The following is a 22,567-nucleotide window of genomic DNA, read 5'->3' on the forward strand; positions in this document are numbered from 1 at the left end:
GCTATAAATAAAACCATCGACTGACAAACTAAGAACGTTATACTAATTAAACAATATTTTAATTTATATGATTAATAAATGTTTCTTAAGCATTTATTATGTTCAGAAGGTGTTTTCTTCACCCATCTGGAGCCTAAATCTTTTTGTTCAGTACCAGGGATTGAACTCGGGCCTCATGCATGTTGGGCAAACACTGTACTGCTAAGGCAGCCCTTCTTAAAATTTTTGAGATGGGATCTCAAACAGTGGTCAAGCCTGGTATAGAACTTTCAAGCCTCCTGCCTCAGCCTTCCCGATAGCTGGGATTACAGATGTGCCCCACTGCAAGTGCAGAACCCGTCTTATCTCATAAACTCCAGGTAAAACAATCTGAGAACAACAACGTGAGAGCATGTTCGATTGGTGCCATGCGAGAGGTGTGAGAGCAACCCTGCGCGGTGTGACCCGCTGTCTTCAGGGACGGCAACACCCAGGGCAGGCACAGGCTTCCCCCAGGGGGAAGGAAAGTGCCTCAGAGTCAGGCACCTGTGAGGAAGCGAAGAGACCAGGAGGCTGGAAAGTGGAACTGAGGGAGAGCTCTGACCCAGAGAGGAGGACCCGTGAAGTCCTGCTTCCTGCCACTCTGTCCTCTCGGGCAGCCTCTGCCTCCTGACCCACAGGGATTCCTCACGACAGCTTGGACGGAAAGGTGAGGGGCTGAGGGTAATGGAGCGCTTTGCCCGCCTGAGGGAGGTCTCTCGTTGTGACCCTCCTCGGGGCAACGCAGGGATTACACAGGATGGGGTTCTTTCCTGTGTGTGTGTGTGTGTGTGTGTGTGTGTGTGTGTGTGTGTGTGTGTGTGTATGTGGGCGGGGGGACTGCCCAGGGCCTGGGCCCTGAGCTAGATCTCCAGCTTTCTTCAGTTTTCTATTTCAGTCTGGGTCTTGCTCAAACTCGTGATCTTCCTGCTTCAGAGTGTGCTGGGGTTGCAGGCGTGAACCACCCTAGAAATGTTCTTACTGCTGAGACTGGTGCGCCAAAGGGTGAGAGGATGAAACTTATGATGTCTCTGAGTTGCTTTAAAATAGTTCAACAACAACAAAAAAAGTGAGCGTCTAACGTTACTCGTGATGATTAACCCCTGATTAGTAATCACTGCGTGTGCTCCCCTGGAGCAGACCTGTGAAGCTGTGGCAGCAGTGATGCTAGCACACTGTGACCTCCTCGGGCCTGTTTAGTGTCCCGGTGCCGTGCACGACTCTGTCCTTAGGACGGTGTGGTTAAGGCCTCTGTTCACTGAAGTGGCTGCCAAGAACAAACGCGCACAGCAGACCCAGCAGCCGCTTGCTTCCCTCAGAAGGCGCGGGCTGCAGCCCAGCCGGCTCCCTGGTGCTGGAATCTTAGGTCACAGAAGGGTGTGCCAGGGCGGGAAGGGGCACTCACCACGAGCAGGGCCCCAGCGAGCTCAGAGATGAGGAACGCAGCCTTTCCTGAGCGCAGGCACCTGGAGAATACCAAGAGCCCCTCCACACACATTTCTGTGGGCCTGCTGCGCACTGAGAAGAGAGAGGGAGAGGGAGAGGGAGCGGGGGCGGGGAGACCACCCCAGCATCCCTGCGCTTCAGAAGAAGGAAACCAAGAGCTTTACGACTGGAACTGCAGAGCAGTTAGACTCTCCCTGCGGTCCTGTTTGCCCGGTAATCACTGTAAGCGGCACAGCCTCCTTTCACAGCAGGGGAACCTGAGGCCCAGAGAAGATCAGTCCGTTTCCCAAAGTCGCAAATGGACGTCCAAGTGAAGATGCAAACACTGAGCCTCGGTGGCCAGATCTGAAGGTCTCGATAGTCGCACCCAGGGTGTGGTGGCGCACACCTGTGATCCCAGCACACCTGGGAGGCTGAGGCAGGGAGGGTTACAAGTTTGAGCCCAGCCTGTGTGACTTAGTGACTGAATTATTAGACGCTGCCTCCAAATTTTAAATTAAATTTTTAAATTAAGAAAACAAAAAAGTTTGGAGATGTAGCTCAGTGCATAGGCCCTTGGTTCAATCCCCAGTACAGCAAAGATGAGTAAATAATAAATAAAGCAAAAAGCCACAGGTGTAAGTCAGTGATAGAGCGCATGCTTAGTATGTGTGAGTCCCTGGGTTGGATCCCTGACACCAAAAATTTTTGTAGTATCAATAAACAAACAATAGTTATACCTCAGTCATATTTTTTGGAAGTAAATTCTTTCAGATGAAAACAGACTGTTGATTTAGAATAGTTACCTCATGCCAGAAAGAACAAAACGCAGACAGACATTGAGTGCTCTGTAAACATGGAAAGTATTCTGTACCTGTTCAAAAGAAGGAGTAAAACAAAGATGGGGAATAAATGAAAAGGAAACAGGGACACAGATCTCCCGCAGGTAGAAAGGGAACTGACAGACGGAGGCGGGGAGAGAGGAGTGGAGCTGTGTGCTGCCCCCCACCCCCCGGGAGTGCCCAGCGTGTGCCCATCCACGTCAGGCAGGAGAGACACCGTGTACACCGGCTTGGGTCACTTCCTCCACCAGGAAAGCATCTGTTCCGGCAAAACAGGGGAACCGCCCATGCTGGGGCATCATTCCCCGGAAGCCCACGTGTGCACTTCTCCCCACCCAGAGCAGAGCCAGAAGATGGGGTCCGAAACTGCAGCCTGCACGGCCAGGCCAGGCCCGCCTCAGTCCCGCCCCTCCACTGCTCTCAGCTTTGCTGCCTCACGGGATTGTCTTTTAAATGTTCTGTTTTTATCTGATTTTCTATCATATCTCTTTAACACAAGCCTGGATACAGAAAGATGGCTGGAGGCTGTGGGATTGGAACCACTGTTTTCATGCCATGGAATATCTGTGGAGTTTAGCAACTTGTTTGTTTCATTTGGTTTAGTTTTTCCGGTACTGAGAAAGAAATCCAGAGCCTTTGCACCAGGCTGCACTCTTCTTGAAATTTTGTATTTTGAAACGGGGTCTCACTTAGGCACGAAGTTGCCCGGGCTGAGCTTGAATTTGCTAATTTCCTGTGATTTATTCCAGGGACTCGGGAGTTGTTCAGACACACTCTTCTGAACTTCTTTAACCTCTTTTCCAAACTCTATTTCTCACAAAGCAAAATTCTGCACCTAGGGCTGAGGATGCAGCTCAGTGGCATCCTGCCTGCCTGGCAAGTACAAGGTCCTGAGCTCAATTCCCGGTACTAAAAAAATAAAATTCTGCTCTTTGGCCCAGTGCCTTTGACTACGCATTCTGATTTCATTATTTGAATCCTAAGCTTCACCTGAGCTTCAGTCCTCAGTTCTATCCCTAGGACCCAAGACTAGAAGACTAACTTGACATCTGGGCCAGAGTTGAGGTACAAATGTGCACTCGACCTATTTACTGTCCCAAACTCAACTGCAGATACTGGGAGGAAAGTTTTGCAGCAGGAAGAGAAATGGGTGAAAAGGCCTGGATTTGCAAGCATCAACTGTCACTTTAAAGGGACCCTGTGATGCTCAGCACCAGCAAGGCTGAAGTCCGATCCTAGCACCTGCCGACAAAGTGACCAACTAGGGAACTCAGGGAACAAAGAGACCTTCAGCGCTACAGCACCATGGAGCCTCTGAAACACCCGCCTACTAATCCCTGAGCCTTCTTACTGCTTCATATGTTCAGAGAGTTCTGCTGACATGTTCTGATTTTTTATTAATTAATTGGGAGGCACTGTTTTACTCATCTTACAAACAATGAAGCGAGAGAGGTTCAGTGTTACAAGCCTCGTAAGCACCCAAAGTCGGATTTGAACACCGGATGGTACGGAGCACAGTCCTACACACCGTGAAGAGTCCATACCTCCAGCGTGGTCTACAGAGCTAAAACAGGTCAATCGAAATGCTGATCTGGTTTCTAAACAATTGCACTCAATGTACTTTGTGTGTACACAAAAAGTCTTACTCATTTTTAAATATAGCTTAATTTATCGACTTGGGATAGTATTCTCTGAAACAGTGATTGCAAGTGCTGCTCAGCGCAAACTCAAAAGCGATCCTTTCATTCAGGATCAGGGCAACAGACTTTGGAGTAACCTCTGTGCGCCAAGCTTACCTTGAACTCGGCTCTGAGTATCTGGCTGAGAAATGCTCGACTACTTTCCCAGGATACTCACAACCTGGCAGAGAAGATGGATATGCAGAGATGACTGCAGCTTAAGGGGGGCACCTCTGCCAGCACCCCGAAAGGTGCTGTTCAGAGGGGGTCTCCCAGGGAGCTGAGGTTTTAAAGACGAAGAGGGGTAGGGTTGCCCCAGGTCTCAGCAGGACCAGGGCGGTGGGGAGCAGAGCAGGGTGTTCGGGGAACCCCGGCTGCCTTTCTGCAGTGCTGCAGCGTCTGTGATCCAGAACAACAGCAAACACACTGTGGCTGTGCGAGGCAGGTGTTTCCAGCTGCACTGTGTCCTTTGGCTCAGACGGCCGCTCCCCATCTGTTGCACTTGTCTAGAGGACACAAAGGACATGGAAGATAAGGTAGGAACTTGTTCTGTGAGGCCACTCACTCCCCAAAGAAGACCTTTGCCCAGAAGCCTCCTTTACACATGGAAGAAAAGGAGACTGGAAAGAAGGGTCCCTTGAAGACAGAAGGAAGGGAAAGGAGAGGCAATTTCTAATCCAAGACGTAACATTGACTCTGGTACAACAATGGCACGAATCTCCATATGTAAGGGTTTTGCTTCTGAGTCATGGCTCTTAAATGAAACTTTCCCAGAAATAATATTTCATTTATTATTTGGATAACAATTAAAAAGTCTATAAGCCAACGGAATGAGTAAAACTTTGTAATTTATTTCTTTTCTTTCTCCCCACTAAACACACATCAGAAACAAGGATCTATATTGGTTTGCCATGGTTGAAAGAAATAATAACAATACCACACCCCCTCAAAAAATAACCCAAGAAATCTAATGGAAACTGCACATATAAGTTACAGATCAGAAAAAAAGACCGCTGTGAAGTTATGAAGACTGCTAGACAGACAGGTATACTCTCAGAATTTCAAGCCATTTGCCATTCCATCCACTTATTCCATTTAAACAATAATTTAACATTCCATTCATCATAGATGTGTATGGACACTTGTTAGGCATATACACAGCATGCTTGGTACTCCCAGAGGGCAGCTGGTCTAAAGAGGAAGCCACGGTATTAATTCAATGAGGAAAAAATGTGTGCAGTCCATCTGTGGCCATGATGTCTACATGGTGTGAGAAGCATGGTGAGAAAGGGCAGTTGCATGAGGCCGGCTCAGGGGGTGACAGCCTGAGCTGAATTTGCAGGAAGTCTGTGACCACCACAAGAACTGGACGAGGGGAACAGGAGGACAGCTCAATACTGCGGACCACATGTGGGAAAGTACGAGAAGTAAGACATTTTCAAGGACATCCAGGTGAATTTCAGGTAGGGCGAGGCACGTATGAAAATTTTTATTTTAGCTATGCTGTGGGAGTTGGATTAAATGACTGGGGAAACTGGCAATGAGTCAGTCAATAGAAGATGAAGTCATGAGAATTGGTAAACAGTAATGCATTTCAGAAAATTTTGGTGAGTGAAGTAGAACATTTTATGAACACCTTGTGAAATGTAGTGAGTTCAGGGGTAGAATGAGAAAAACCCTTATACAATTCCAAGCCTCTGGCTGAAGCAACTAGTAAAACATTAAGATAAAAGAATCCAACACTTATTAAATACTTTTTTAAGTACCATGTGGTATGTTAGCTATATATATTCATAACCATGTCTAACTTCCATAAATAACTCCATTACATAGTTATTATCACCTCCACTTAGATGAAGGTGTGGGAGAAGTTCAAGCCTGACTGGGCCAGGTGCTCCACACTCCTGTCTCCTGAGCTATTGCAGAGACCTTGCTAAGGCTGAGCTAATTCACTTTAGTACACAGATGCTGGGTCCAACAGGCTACAGCTCCGCCCCTAATCCATGACTCCTTCACCTCACCCAAGAAAAATCACTCTGCCGTGCCTCCAATAAGATATCGCCAAATGTTAAGTGCTCCACCCATGCTCCTCCCCCCCAGTTGTTTCTATATAAGCCTGTGCATTTCCTGAATAAAGCGGAAGCATTCCAGAAACTTCCCCAAGTCTGCCTGGTTATTCCACACCTTACCCTCCCAGTCTGAGCTCCCAAACCTTACTCTGTGAGCAAACTCACGGACAACAACGTGAAGGTGCTGTGGTGTAAGAAGCAACTTTCACATGGGCACACAAAGTGGCAAAGACAGGATTTAGAGACAAGTCAGTCAACCAACCTGCCTTATACGTCATGCTATAGTATTATACCTCCAGGGTGGGTAAGTTCTATTACTAACCAAGGTAGGAAATTTAGAATAAGGACAAGACTTGGGAGGCAAACTGTCTTAGGTACTTTCTCATTGCTGCGGGGGGGCTTTTAACCCAAAGTTAGGAGGAAAGGTTTACTTTAGCTCACAGTTTATAGAGCTCTCAGTCCAGAGTCAGGTGGCTCCAAAGCAGAATGGCATGGCAGAGAGGCAACACAGAGGAGAAACAGTCCATAGCAGGGTAGGCAGGAAGCAGCAGGCTTCCTTCTGCTTTCCCTTTTTATTCCATCTGGGCTACAAGCCTATTGGTGCCACCCACACCCTCTTCTGTGAGTCCATCATTCACACTGTGGTAAGCCAATCAGTGGACTAATCCAGTATCACACACCACTCCCCAAGGCCAGTCACTCCCCAAGGCTCCACCTATGAGTGCATCAGCTTGGGGGACATTAAGATATAAACCATAGCACAACCCATTAAAGAAAGGCTGAAGAAAGAGGCAGACTCCTAGGGCTAAACAAACACTGAATGTTAACCCAGGAGCCACGGGGACTGACTGAGCCATCAGCATTGACAGTTGGTGAACAGACAAAATATTATCTGACAAATGTATATTTTGTTTGGTGACAAGAATACTGAAGACTTGTAACCTTTAAAATAATAATTTTAAAGGAACTGTGGAAGGGGGAAATTAAATCCAACTTGAAAAGTTTATAAGTGCACGAATTCCTTCCAAGCACTGAACCTGGGCAAGAACAGCTCCAGTCCTAAGTGACCGAGGGTTTACATCATCCGGACCCCTGCTGAGGTCTAGGTAATCCATCTTCCAGGTAATATAAGGAGTGTACTGCGTCTGCACAGCTGAGGAACTCCATGGCAAACACTGGGTCCACCCCAGAATCCATCACCAAACATGGCCCCCACAACTTCCTCCTCAATTCTTACAGGAGTTCTTTTCCACAAAGCCGTGGGAAGAAAATTATGGTCAGGGTCACAGCAAATTTGTGAAAGGAATTAAAAAGAAATGCTAACTGGGCAAGAAAGAAAATTTTTGTGATCACATGTGTATAAGTATATAAACTTTATTTACATATTTATTTATATTTATATATAAACATCTACATACTCCTCTAGTTCAAAGGTGACGATCCTACCAAAAAGTATCATTTCAACACATCAGACCCCCTTGTGTGGTTTAGATCCCCAGGCTTTGAATTTTCTAAACCCCTCCCCATTTAAAAACAGGTGTGCACAAAGAAAAGACAGTTGTAGGATAAACTCTTCCTTTGGGTTCTTTCAGAAGCATCTGTGAAGGCACTAGTTTTAAATAACAACAAAATCAGCTTACCTACCAAATATATACATTTTGAAAAGGTTTTGGAATAGAAACAACAAATTTTGAGCTGAGCATGGTGGTACATGCATTCCCATAATCACAGCACTCAGGAGGCTGAGGCAGGAAGACTATTGCAAGTTCAAGGCCAGCCTGGGCTACCTCTTGAGTTCAAGGCCAGCTTGAATTACACAGTAAAAACCTTGTCTCAAAAAATAAAATAATAAAATAAAGTGTAATAGTTAACAGAATTTTAAATTACAATCGATTCAACTTCATTTCAAAAACACAAAGTAATACCAATAGAGTTGTGCGTTTTGTTGCTCACTTCGTGAGAAATAGATTATGTAACAAAATGAAATAAAGCTGGCCATATTGGACACGAGAGGACAAAGCCTGATTCCAGGGCGGGAAGTTGTCCCTTTGTCTGACAAGCTTAGTGTTCCCGTAATCACGCAGGACACTGAATCAGAAATGGCAGGAATGCTACAGAGTGTACATTTCCTGATCAACTGATTAAGGACATTTTAAATGACAAGTACAATTTATATAAAGTCAATATACAAATATTAAATCAGGACTTTCTTGGTTTTAATCTTTATTTCAATTGTAATTCTACAACAAGCTCATTTCGTCCTCATTGAAATTAAGTGAGCTTCTCTCCCAGAAGTACATTTTCCCTCAGATTCTCCGTCCTTTTTACCAGATTTTGTTTTAGGCTCCCCTAGGAACGAGCTGAAGACTTGGCGAGCCTCATCCTGACTCCTTCCAGCCTGCAAGCCCTGCAGGCCCCGGGCCCTTCTGGAGACCTCCCACCCCTGGGCTGGATGTGCATGCTGTCCTGCAGGGAGGGGAGAGGTCAGACAGCCTGGCAGCTCCCACACCCCTGCTGCACCCTGGCCTCTGGTGAGGGCGGTGATCCAGAGCCACCCAAGGGTGGCCAGTGGGCCCTGCGCAGAGACAGTCGCCAGAGGTGTCCAGAACCCTTAAGTCCTAGGGAGGGCTGGATTCCTCTCCTGAGCATCATTATTTTTAAAATTTCTTAACCTTTATCTTCCATTCACTCATCTTACTTTGTTTTTTGAGGGAGGGATGGTTATTTATAAACTTTGGGTGTTAGATAATTACTAAAGGTTTTTGTTGCTGCAGTCCCAGGCTCTGAACCCAGGGCCTGTGTGTGCTGGCCCAGTGCTATACACGGGGGCACATCCTTGGCCCCATTTTCTTTGTTGAGACAGGCACTGGTGAAGTTGCCCAGGCTGGCCTCAAACTTGCCGATCTTCCAGCCTCAGCCTCCTACACACCTGGGATCCTGAGCTTCCTCACCACACCCAGCCCCAACGGGGCTTTGAGGATGGATGGCCCTCCAGATGCTTTAAGGAAGTGACCGGAGGGCTCTGGCTCTCCAGCAGGGCCTCTGGGTCTCAGCTTCTACTGTGTCACCTCCCCGGCTCTCAGAAGCCCTGGTGGCCACAGCTCCGGCCGTCCCTGTTGGATCATTGCCAGAGCACTTTCATGGCCATCACACTTTCTGAGCTTTGCTTCCTTGTTTTCCCCGCCTCGGACTGTCTGCAAGGTGGAAGCACAACCTCACTAGGTGCACAAAGTCCTCCTGACTCCTTCTCACCACACGTGTGCACGTTCTGTTTGCGCAGGGTCTGGTAAGCAGAACGTGGACCGCACTGTAAAGCACTCAGCGCAAGATCCCTGCTGGGCCGCTTACAGTGCCGGTGAGACAGCTGTGAGGGTGGCTGGCAGGCAAGGAGTGCTGCCGGAACCTTTTGGAGCGGTTAGCACTGGAGAAGTGTGAAGACAGGCTGCGAGGCATGTAAACTGCTGCTACCATCTCTGACTCGTCAAAATAAGGCGTGAAGAAAAAAATATATACATATGCAAAGTATTCTGAAAATTAAACACTAATAAATAAAATAGATCAACTTGCATCCTGATTGTGGAAAGCCTAATTAACAAAATCACTGAGTCCCACTTAGAAAATGAAGGAAGTTAAAAGAAGCGCGTGGTGAACGGGTAACACGATCTTAGGCGTGATCCTGAAAACAGTGGGACACTGGCACCAACTGGTAGTTTTATGTTGATTTTCATTGTGCAAGCTGAAAATTCACAGGTCAAATGAATTCAAAGCTTTGTAAACCTTATCATAGTGCAATTATAGATGAATTTGTATTGTTCACATACACAGATGACAGAGGATATATAAGGTAACGTGATAACAACACAACATTAATGAATTTATAGTTACTTGCTAGCAATTGTACAAAACCCTTTTTCAATTAGAAGATTTTCCTTGTCTTGGTTTTGCTTTTAAAATTACAGATCCAGATGGAACAAGGTTTGGCTTAGAAATCCGGCTGGTTTTTCTTTTTGTTTTGTAGATGGGAACCTCAGATTTGGCATTTGCTTCTTTTTTCTTTTTTTAAATTTCAATTATCCCACACCGAAGTTGGCAGGAGCGTTAAGTAGATGGTTTATAAACACAGATAAAGTGCTGTAGAGTAAATAACACACTGTGTGAACACCTAGCAATTTCACTGCTGAAAATCCAGGGTAAGTGTTTAAAGGCTCTGTGTGCTGAAGGCGGCCCCCGGGGGGGGGGGCTGTGGCTGTTCCCGAGGAAGGAAAAGTCTGCTCCTCTGCCCCACCTCTTTCCTGCAGAGTCCCGACTGAGATGGGTCCTGAGATGGGACTTGTCACTGGAGGTTTCCTTCCCAGGATTCCAGGCTCTCTCTGATTTCTCCGGGGAGAAATTTCCATTTTCCACCTCCTGGCCCCTTGCAGATCTCCCATCTCCTTTCCCTGCCCTGAGACCCTGCTCCTGGCTGCTTCCTTTTAAGCAGCTGCAGAACTATTGCACCTACAGAGATGGGAGCGACTGTGTCCCACAAAAAGCAGGCCTGCCCTCATCAGATGTGCCTTTTCCTCCCCAAAAGCCTGTGTTGAAGCCCAGGCCACAGGGCTTTGGAATGTTCGGTGGCGCTGTTTTTACAGAGGGAAGCAAGTTAGCACTGACATTCGTGTGAGCTTTAATCCACTACGACTACAAGGGAAGATGTGTTTTTTACGCTTTCGGTGTTTGGACAGCATGTCACTATGTACTTTAGGCTGTCCTTGAAGTCACCACATTGTCCAATCTGGCCTCAAACTTATGGCAAAGCTCCTGCCTCGGCATTTAAAGTGCCCAGTTTACAGGCATGGCTACCAAGCCGGCTAAAGGGGAAAATGTAAACAGGGAGAGGGAGGCAAGACGGATGAAGACGCCACTCACAGCAACAGAATATAGCCGACCCTTTGCAAACCGGACTCAGACTTCTGGCACCAGACTGTCCGTTGCCATTGAGCTGGCTGGGCAGGCACTGGGCTGTGCTCTGGGACTCCTACCTGCGGGCCCTGAGAGGTCCACGCCCTCCTGTAGATACCGCTGGGGAGCCCCAAGACCAGCTGAACTCGGGACTCCGCCCTGCACTTCCCATCCCCGGCCTCCACCCACGGCAGCCACTGCCCTCCTTCACTGAGCCCCGCATGGCCTAAAAAAAGACCCCGCAGCTTGTGCGAGAGAATCGGTTCTGATCTCAGTGCCAGAGCAGACCCGCTAGGACTTGTTCTGAAATAAAGCTGACCTGTTGAGCTCATGCCTTGATTTCCTTTCCTTTTCCAAACAGATTCTGCCACCGTTTTTCTTGTAGTGAGCAAAGGACTGGACAAGAAAAGAAGCAAAGGTTTACATTTATTAAAAGGAAGGAAGGAAACATTGTGGTGCGGGGCAATTTAAAGCAGGAAAAGACGTACACTCACAGTGGGAGGGGCTGCTGTGAACGAGCACGGGCGCCTCTGGGTCCACTCCTCCCACAGAGGCCAGCTCTCCGCGGGGCTGTCACACACTTGCTCGGTCTTGAGTACTACCTGAAGGCAGCATTCTCTGATTGGTGCACGGTTCCTGGGCCTCTTTGATTGATAGGCCACTCCCATTGGCCCTGCCACTTGGCCAAGCCCTAATCTCCTGCCGCATTGTTTTTTTTTTTTCAGAGGACCTTGTGCTCGCCAGAGCAAGTGCAGTGCCACTGAACTAAGCTACATCCCTGGACCCTTCCGCATGAGGCCCTGGAGCTCTGAACTTAAAGCTCTGAAGCTGCCTAAGTTATTCATTATTTTCGTTAATCCCTAACTTTTACCATTTCCTTCTAATTTGAATAAAAGCAACAAACTAGTGATACTAACAATGCCAGTAATACAAACAGAAGTCACTAGTAGAAATCATGGATACATAAATTATTAAAGATATATCAAACTTTCAATTATGTTCATGATTACTTCGAAACTGTACTAGCCATTAGACCTACCGCTGGATATTATTGCTTAGTGCATTTATGGAAAAGGCAGACATAACTATATTACACTTTTTGATAACTACAGTCCAAAATGCTTCCTTGGATAACGCTGCTGTTTTATTCATGCACTCATGAACATGGTTCTGAGAAGGGGTCCAGAGCTCGCTAGGCTCCTCTTGATGTGTGAAGCCCATGAGAGGTTAGGGAACCTGCTGTGGCTGCAAGAACGCCAGCAAGGAGAGAAATTTGGTCACAACAGCACATGGTTTATCATGAGACAGGAACAGAAAGGTCTGTAGCACACCAGTGAGGCACAGGAGGCCCATCTTTACATGTAGTTAACCGTACGCTCGTCCCAGACAGTTGAGTCCAAATGGTCCTGGGCCAAGATTCTGTTGTTGTCGTCTGGGTCTTTGTTGTGCTGCTGCTACTGTTTTAGGAGATGATGAAGCAGATAAGTCCAAGGCCCACACTCTGAGAAACATGGATTGTGGGTGCTGTGCCACCCAACTGTTTTGGGTCAACATTCGATGCTAATCCAGAATGGATGATTCCTTTTCCATTCCTGGGATTTAAATCCAGCTTTCAATAACATTTTTAAAATTTATTTTTAGTATCAAAAACAATTTTAAAGATATGTTAGTGCTGGGAATGAGGCTCAGTGGTAGCCTAGCATATGTGAGGTCCTAACTTCAAAAAGTAAAAAATGAAATAAAGAAAAAGTGTTGGGCATGATGGTGCATGCCTGCAATCCACAGCGCTTGGGAGGCTGAGGCAGGAGGCTTGCCAAGAGTTCAAGGCCAGCCTGGACTACATAGTGGGTTAAGATCAACCTGGGCCACAAAGAGAATCCCTGTTTCAAACAACAACTGTTTTCACAAGTAATGTGATTTTGAATAACTAAAGTCATTTGCTTTAACACTTCTTAAACAGAGACAATGTTAACAAAGGAACAATTTAGAAAGTTACATCCAAGTCATGGAGCTTAGTAGGGATTAATATTTTTCTTAAACGTCATGATTTTCCCCACCACTTTTTCATTTGCTACTGTCCATATCCATGGGTGGAATGTGATAATTCCATACCTGGACACAATTTGTATTTGCAAAATGAGGGCAATTATCATGTCTGCCTCTTTAAGAATTATCATTTCTTGGAGTTGCAGCCCTTCAAAATCCTTTCTGCTATTCTTTGAAAAATACATAATTTGTTGTTTATTAGCATCACTCCACAGTGCTGTAAAATGCTGGCCCCTACACTTATCTTCTAACCAGATCGTGGTGCTGGGGTCTGTAGGGCAGCACACATCCACCAAAGGCCTCTGTGCTGAAGGTCGGTCCCCAGCTGAGAGGCTGTGCAGGTGACAGAGCCTTCTGGAGTTGTGGCCTAGCAGGAAAAGTGAGGGCGCTGAGACCATCAGCCTCCTCTTCCTCTGCCCCACCCCCGGATGTCCAGAGGTCAGCAGCCCCCCTGGACCGTGTTCCACCACCATGGCACCTCTGCCCCAGGCCCAAAAGCAATGGTCCAACTACCCTGGGCTGAAACCTGGGCACAGTAAACCTCTCCTCCTGATCAGCTGATGTACCATAGGCATTTGTCACAGTAGCAAAGACCAAACCAGAGCATCCCGAACTCTGCCACTATGCAAAGTGCAGGAACCTAAGCTGTCAAGTGAAAGCTCCCCAAGCTACCTGGAGGCTTACTTTTGTGGCTGCCATTGAGGGCCTCCTCTCAGGCACTTCTGCTTTAGGTTGCATGCTGTACCTGGTGTCCAGACCTGCTGAGAAGCTGGTGAGATTTACAGATCCGTAACCGACATCTCTCGGGGAGAGAGGCACAGCACTGACATGACCGAGGTCTTAATCCGCAGCCTGTAAACTCGGCCTCCATTGCTTGGAGTGAACAGACTACCATAGAGCAAGGGGACTGTGCTGCCTGGGCATGCGGGCGGACATCGCTTCCCTACAGCCACGATGGACACACTGGAGGGTGCATGGCTCAACCTCTTCTCGCATCAGAAGTCATAACGTAAGACTTTTTTAGGGCTGAATTTTGTTCCCAGTGTGTATCCTTTCATCCTGGTCTGTTTTCAACTGCGCATCACTGTATCTGGGGCAAATTTATTCAGTTAAGAAGTTCAGGCTGTAAAGATTCCTTTCAACTGGTACTATGAGTAGTGTTGTGATTTTACTATTGTTTTTGTTGTTGTTTTGTTTTGTTTGTGAGACAGGGTCTTGCTATGTTTTTCCAGTAGGCCTCGAACCCACAGTGTTTCCCAGGCTGGACCCTCACTGATCCTCCTGCCTCAGTCTCTGAGGGATAGGATTACGGGTGTGTGCCTCCACGCCCAGCTGTGATTTCTTTCTTGTTGAAGCTCATCTTGTAGTGTAACAACCCACTTTCTAACCTAGGGGCCAGCACGGGAGGCCAGCAGTGACCCTGATGGGCTGGGCTGCCTTCGGACTTTGCTGGTGTCACTCTTGATATCAGTGATTTCCCACAGCAGGTGCTGCAGGTGGCCTCACTCAGCGTCTTGATCTCCTGGTGACTGGTGGGTGTCTGCGTGGAGCCCTGCTCCGCTCCGCGCCTGCTGTGTGCTTGGGTGTCTGGGTCACGAGACCCCTCCAGGCTCCCATTCTCTTCCCTATGGGAGACAGACAATCAGGCCACATGCGGCCAGCATACTTAAGACAGAACTTGGAATGTTCTCAGGAATTGATAGCTATTACTATTTTCAGTCCAAAACACGATTGATGCCACCAGGAAATTTTGAACCAGGGATGTCTCGGCTATGGGTTTTCAGCAGCAATCAACAATTTGAGTACTAAGACCACAAAAGAGAATATCTGCAGAGCTTTCTCAGCACTCCAGGCTAGAGGCCCTATGGTACAAAGGGGTAACAAATATTCTGAAATCAGTCAAGCAATTCTGTTAAAAGCTGCTGAGGATGAACCACCCCAGTACCTACCCTAAGTACCATACTGAGAAGTGAGGGTGCAGAACTGTAACAAATGCGTCTTTGTGGAGACGTTAGAGAGCCCAAGGAGTACCGCTATCACACAGGAGAAAGAGCCACACACGCTGTCAGGGTTCTGGAGAACCGAGCAGATAGGAGAACAGAAACTTACAGAAAGGTCTCCAGACAAGATCGGGTGCATTCATGGGGGAAAAATGAGAACCAAGATCTGCCACGTAAAGGTACAAGATCCCAGTGATGAATGTAACTGTACTGTATACCTAAAATGTACCGATAAACTCAACTAGATCATAATAAAAAAAGAAAGGTCTCCAGCGCCTAGCCTGCAGCCTGCTCAGGGGACTAAGAGCAAAGGGAATCCTCAAGACTGGAAATGGACAGAGCTCCTCTGTAGGAAAACCAATCTCAGTGTCGTTTCCACGCTCCAGTGTAGGAGGCACGAACTGTCCCTTGAACGTGGGCCAGGTCACCTTCTGGAAGTCCAGGTCTCTGGGCAGCCTGGGCCTTCTCTCCCGCTCACCTCTTGAGGATCAGGTTCATGTCTGGCTGAGTCAGGAGCACCACACCCATCTCTTGTGAGAAAACTCCAAGGCTTATTAGGGCTGGAATAATCCGCCCCCTCGGGTGTGTAGAGATCTGCCCTTAGACAGATAAACTTTTCCTTACAAAAACATCTAAAATCCTGCCTCCATTCACCTCAGCCCTAAAGCATACAATCCAAAAACTAATGTGTGGCCAATAACGATGTGCCAAATATCCTGACTCTACCCTGGCTCCACCCCTGCCTTACCCTATCCAATAGAGATCCGGTAGTGCCACCCTGGCGCCACCCCCACTTTAACCTATATAAGCCTGTGCATTTCCTGAATAAAGCAGAAGCGTTCCACAAACCTCCCCGGGGTCTGCGTGGTGATTCCGCACCTTGCCCTCCTAGTCTGGGCCCCTGAACCTTGTCCCGCAAGTGGGCTCACAATCTTGGCCTCCCCTAGCTGAGTTTCTGCCACGTCTTGCTGGTCCTCTTCCCGGATCCCCACTGTTGGTCGGTTTCTCAGACACTGGATGCTCGGAATATGACTGGACAGCCTGCACCACAGGACGCTGTCACCAGTGAGCGTGGGATGGCAGGGAGCACCTGGCTGCTGACAGAGCCTCCCAGACAGCTGAGAGCCCCGGTTCACCCACCTGAGAGGTCTTTTGAGTTGGTCCTTTTTGATCCCAAAGTGTGCATCTTATTTCTTACTCATTTGGTTTTGTTTTTGAGACAAGCTGGTCTTCAACTCAGCGTGGTCTGCATCAGGCTCCTGAGTGCAGGGTTATAGGCTTGTACACTGCGCCCGGCACGAAATTATTTTAAAATTTATTCCACGAAAATGGCAAGTGGAGCTTTCTATGTCAATTTTTAAAAAGTAATCATGTGATGTATCAAAAAGGAAATATATGTGGCGCAATAACATAATACAATAGATGGATTATAGTCCAATAAAACTGATTTTTTAAATTTCACCATTTATGATTTTAAAGTGTTCAATTCGATGCGGCATTGAGTGATTCAGTGTTACACAGGTGTGATCACCCCTCACCGCCAGGATATCGCCAGACGCTGGGAAAGATGTTTTGAAAAGTCTGTTCAAAATAGGACAAATTTCTAATCTTTTGCATGGAAGGAATCGCAATAAATATCTTTGTCCCTAATATATAAAGCACATATCAATATGGCCTTCTCTGTATGTTTTCAGCTAATAAGGCTTTTTGTCAGTAAGTTCGAAGGAATTTTTCTTATAAACACTGACTTAGGTCTTCAAAGGAGAAGAAGAAAGAGAGAGAGACTGAAGCTGATTACATAATTTTGATGTCGTGTTTCTCCCTAGCTCAGTGGCCCTGTTTTTGTCTCTGCAGACAGTGACATGTAGCTGTTCCGGATCTCCCCTCTCTTCCTGGGCTTTCTGGGCCTTGGCGCAGGGTGGCGGTGGACACAGAGAGGCCAGAGCTGTCGGCCCTTCCAGCCACCGCAGGGCTGTGAGCCCAGAGGCCCGGTCCGAACTCAGGACACACTTCTTGGTGCCTCCCAGGTCACAGGTTGGGTCCTCACCGGCCAGACTCACCCCACACCATCCCAGGGCCTCGCCACTGCTGGACGACGTCTCCGTCTGTGTGGAGGCCCAGAAGCCAAGGGAGGGCGGGAGGCTCCCAAGCCTGTCTACCATGGGGACGGGCAGGCCCGAGTGACCCGAGTGACCCGGCCTCTGGGCCTGGCTGGAGGGCTTTCCACCCTCCGAGGCAGCATCCACCACGCAGAGGCCCAGGCCGGAGCCCACGCCATCTGGAGAAACTCCCAGCTGGGCAAAGCCCCAAGGCTGTCCCATCTCACTGCGACTCTGCGGCCACTTCCTGCCCTGCTTTGGTTTCTGTTCGGTGCAGACTGACAATGGACATGGGTTCCTGAAGGCACTGCTGAGCTGTCCACTAGCTCTGTCGCTTACTCAGCCAAGGCTCTGCTCCTCTCTACTGGAGGCTGGTCCACGCCTCCCTGCCTGCCCGGCTCTGTCCTCCTCACTGCACAAAGCCTGTGCCCGACTGCGTCTCCCTGGTGATCACCCTTGTTTCACAGATGCGGAGTCGACAGCGAAGTGGCTTGACTCCCCCATGTCAAAATGGGGAAGAGTCTGTCTCTCTCTTCCCTCTCCATACCAGGCCTGCTTCATCCAGAAACCCGGAAAGCAGCATTCTTGAAAAGACTCAGCCAGTCAAGAAAGCATTGCAGTCAGGTGTGTTGGTGACACCTGTGACCCCAGCACTCAGGAGGCTGAGACAGGAGGGTCACCGTGAGATCAAGGCCATCCTGGGCTACAGAGTGAGTTCAGAGCATCATGGACTGAAGAGTGAGACCCTGTCTCAATAAAAAAGGAAAAAAAAATAATGTTGATGATAATTGCAGGTTCTCACCATAAAAAAACTGATATATATGTGAAGTAATACACATGCCAATTCAATCTACCTAGCTACTCCACAGGTATGTATTCCAAAACATATTGTTCATGATAAACACATACTGGGGACAGCTGAGGCCAGCCAGTTAGGGTTTGTTTGTTCGTTGGTTTGTTTTGGTTTTGTTTTGTTTTTTGAGACAGAGTTTCTCTGAGTCACTAATCTGCCTGTGTTTGGCTCAAACTTGTGACTCTCCCTGCCTTAGCCTCCCAGAGTACTGGGACTGCAGGTGTGCGCCACTGTGCCCAGCTACATGTCTGACTTCTATTTGTCCATTATTGAAAATTCATTTAAAAATAAGTTATTGGTGGGGCTGGGGGTGGTGCTCCACGGTTACACTGCTTGCCTCGCAAGTGCAAGGTCCCGAGTTTGATCCCCAGTACCAAAAAAAAAAGTTATCAGTGCAACGTACTCATGTTGCACAATGCATTTTAAAACAATGATAAAGAAATATGCTTCAGAGTCCACATTTCTGTCCTCAGGTTTCCGATGCTGCAGATGGCCTTTATCTGGGGGACAGAGTGGCTCTCCGGGGGTCTGAGGAACGTGACAGCCTTGGGTAACATTCTCCCAAGTAAATTCCCCTAAAATTGTAGATTTGTAGATTAAAGAAAAAAGATAGCATACATCAGTTTATCTGTGAAAGAAAAGTTGTACATGGTTCATGGTCCTCATCGTGACACAGACAAGCAAAACTTTGGTGTATGAAATCCTGGGGTGGCTGGCTGTCCCGGGGGCCAGCACTTGGGTTTCAGAAGTGAGTCCTCCCCCTTGGGAGCTGTGAGTCAGGGGTAGACTGTGCCCCCAGTGCAATCCAGCTCCACAAACACTTCAGCAATGAAACTCAGTCAATGGTTAAAATGCATGACCCAGGCGAGGTGCTTCGGCTGTCTTTCAACGTGCAGCAGGGATGGAGGTCGGAGATGAGCACATGGCAAGCCAGCTGGGGTGCGGGCGTGAGTTCAGGTCCTGCGCAGAGCCACAGCACGGCTTCTTTTCCTCTCTGAGCGCCGACAGGTAACACATGGCGCTGTAACTGTTTCTGGTAAACGTCGTAGTGCAGCATGGAGAGCACAATAACAATACCGCACTGGGGTTTGAACCCAGGGTCTTCATGCTGAGCTACCTGCTCAGTCCTGCTGTTGCCAGGTAGTTAAGTTGCCCAGCTGGGTTTGAATTTACAACCCTCCTGCCTCAGCCTCCCAGGCTGCTGGGATTGCATATTTGTGCGTCCACGCCTGGCTAAAGGTGCCTGTTTGTTGGTACCTGGGAAGAACTCTAGCCAGAGAACGCATGCTGAGCTCCACCCCCTCACTCAGTATCTTTTTATCCTTCAAGTCTCAGTGCCTGTCCACCCCTGAGCATCGTGAGTGTTTTCCTCACTAAACCCTCCAAATTGCCTAAAGTTTTTTCAGACAGCCTACAAGATGTATAACTAATTGTGCCAGACAACAGGAATCAGCAGTAGATGCCACCGCTAAGGGGCGAATGTGGGGACAGGAAGTTTCCCAGCGCGGCCACAGGCTTGCGAGGGGGTCGCCCTCCTGCCCTGGGCTTCTGCACAGCCAACCGGAAGCAGCAGAGTCCAAGACAAGACTCTGACCCCAGGCTACTTGGCCGGTGGAGGAAACAGATGTGTAAACAGACAATTACTGCGCAGTGTGAGGAGGCAAAAGCGCAAGTTCTTGGGCAGGGGAAGCGCTATGTGCAATCGTAGGAAAGGACCGAGGGGACCGCAGAGCACCTACGGGGCTGGGAGAGGAGGAACCTCAGCCTTCTCCGAGGGGCGCTGCCGCCGCCGCGGCTGCCGCTGCGGGCAGAGCTCGGAGGTTGCGTTAGAGAGGATTGAGAGGGACTGTGATCACTCCAGACTACATTTTTTTTCGGTGAAAAAGTGGAGGGGCCCCTGGTAGCTATTTTATGGCAGCAAGAACAACAGACATAGCTTCAAAGAAATTAGACTAAGTGAAGGCATCAAAATAGGCACAACAGCAAAGGAAGAGCAGATCCGGAAGCCCTGAAACCCCGCCTCTGACAACGGGGGATCACTTCAGTGGTGCTTTCCTGGAAAGCTGCTGGGAGAAGGGGGCCCTCGGGTTAGGCGCAAACATGCAGGAGTTCACAGTCGTGGAAATCAAACAGCATCTGAAACAGGGAGTCGCCCAGAGTTTTGGAACTTGTCAAATCATTGGAAATTACCAAATCCCATACTTGCATTTCAATTCACGTGAAAAGAAGAGTTAAGTGAAAGGACAACGGGGGAGAGGAAGCTGGGACAGACCCAAGGCGCCCTCCTGTCTCCTTGGCCACGCAGACACTGCTACAGCCATGGTAGGGTTCTGAGATCTCATAGATTTCTTCAAATAGAGTAGTGGCAGATATAAAGCTAGAAACATGGACGAGTGAAGACGGGACAAATGAAAACAAAAAATTGTTTTTGCTTTTGGCTTTTTGAGACAGGGTCACTCTCTCTCTCTCTATGCAGTTCAGGCTGCAGTTGAACCACCATGATGTAGTTCAGGCTGCAGTTGAACCACCATGATGCCTGACTAAGGAGAAATGAATTTAAAGTCTACCACTTAAAAATGTCTATTGGTAGCTGAGTGTGATGGGCACACACCTGTAATCCCAGCATGTGGGAGGCTGAGGCAGGAGGGCTGCGCATTCACAGCCAACCTGGGCTACTGAGAAAGCTCAAGGAGAACCAGCCGGGATTACATGTCAAGACCTGGTCTCAGGAAATAAACTGTTGCACAGGTGGGTTGAGGAGGCACAGCTTGTAATCTCAGCAGTGGAGAGGCCAGGGCAGGGCACTCCCAAGTGTGAGGTGGGCCAGGGCTATGCAATGGTTTAAGGCCAACCTGGACCCTGTAACAAGACCCTGTCTCAAAACAAAACGCAAATGTGAGACATTACAAAACACATGAAAAATTCTATAGAGGTTATTGTATATTTCAAAGTAGAGGAAACTGTAATTAAATACACTAAAACACTCTGAAAATTCTCTCACTTGCTATAAATGTGTTCTCTCATTTTTAGGCATCCAATACAGAAGAAACCCATTTTTCTTGTAATCACAGCATTCTGGGAGGCTGAGGCAGGAGTACGGCAAGCTGGGCAACTTAGGGACGTAGCAAGGCCTTGTCTCAAAATAAAAAGAAAGGATCTGGGGACATAGCTCCGTGAAAGGCACTGTGTTTAATTCCTGGCACTGCGAAAGATGATAATGATAAGAAGAAAAACTCATCTGCCACAAAGAATGAATTACCAAAACTTGATGATTCTTTTTCACGTTGTATTGCAACTGGCCCGACTGACTTAACTGATCTGCTCAGAGCCCTTCGTCTTCCTCTGTTCACCCTCCCTTAACCTCTCTGCAGGTGGTTCCCTCCTGGCTCTCATCCAAGGGCTTCCTTGTCTGTGAACATCTATGAACCCAGAAGGACACTGAGATCGTTCTGTACTCAAGGAGCTCTTTGTCGAAGCTTCCACAATAAAGCAAAGAAGAAACCACTCCCCAGCCACTCTCTGGAATCTGCTCACACTCCGTTGTGCTTGTTTTTGTTTTGTTTGAAAGCATCACCTGTGCTCTCCCTGCAAGCCAGTTGGCTCTTCCCCGGGGATCCTTCCAGCTTCCTCTATGGTGAGCCTGGAGACTGGGGTCTTACAGGACCTGCTGCACCAGGCCCAGAGCCCACCTCCTGCAGGAATTCCGGGGTGGAGGCAGGAACACCCTTCCTGGCCAGGCCAGCCGGAACTGTCTCTCTAATCTCAGGGTAGGATCGCCATTGTTCTGTTAAACAACCAGCACCAAGTTAGCTGCTGACTGCTGTGTACAAAACGAAAAGGTACCGGTAGGGAATGGAGCAACAGCCTCACCATGCAGGCTGGCCTGGAACTCCCAGCGATCCTCCTGCCTCGGCCTCCCAAGTGCTGGGATGACATCGCCACAGCTGGCTTCTGCTTCATCATTTGAGGTGTTTACCTCTTCCCTGAGATACCAGGGACACACTCCCACCCTGGCTCTGCAGTCCCACGCATGTTAGATGCAGCACATGCCACTCTGCAGTCTGTGAAGGTCTTGGGCACAGCTCAGTGGTCTGGGGTTTGCCCAGCACTACAAAAGCTTAACATAAAATATGCCTGTCTCCTGAATTAACTCCTTGGCTCCACAAAATGAGCAAGGGTTGTTACTGGGAGAAACACAAGAAAGCCAGGGGCAGGGGCCCTTACTGCTCCGCTGCCAGACAGGCTGCTCAGCCTAAGGGAGCCTGGAGTCTGGGAGTGCTCCTCGGATGAGCTGTGTCTGCCTGTGATCTGTGCCCCTGGAATGAATGTAACAGCCAGCACGGCAGCACACATGGTCGCCCAGCTTCTGGAGGCTGAGGCAGCAGGCAGAGAACAGGAGAGCGAGGACTCGGCACGCTGGGAGAGACTGTGGTCTCACTGGGTAGATGCGCCTGGCCTGGCAGCTGGCGGACTAAGAAGGGCGGGACAGGCAACAAGGGCAGGGCCGGTCCAGCCTCTGGGCTGTAGCAGGTGTTGGCTGGGAAAGCAGCACCAGGGAGGCCCTCTGCAGTGATCGTCGGACTGCCACGACCACC

The sequence above is a fragment of the Fukomys damarensis genome, unplaced genomic scaffold, assembly GCF_012274545.1.
Source record: "Fukomys damarensis isolate Sample0158 unplaced genomic scaffold, DMR_v1.0_HiC HiC_scaffold_14, whole genome shotgun sequence".
In the NCBI taxonomy this organism is placed as follows: Eukaryota; Metazoa; Chordata; class Mammalia; order Rodentia; family Bathyergidae; genus Fukomys; species Fukomys damarensis.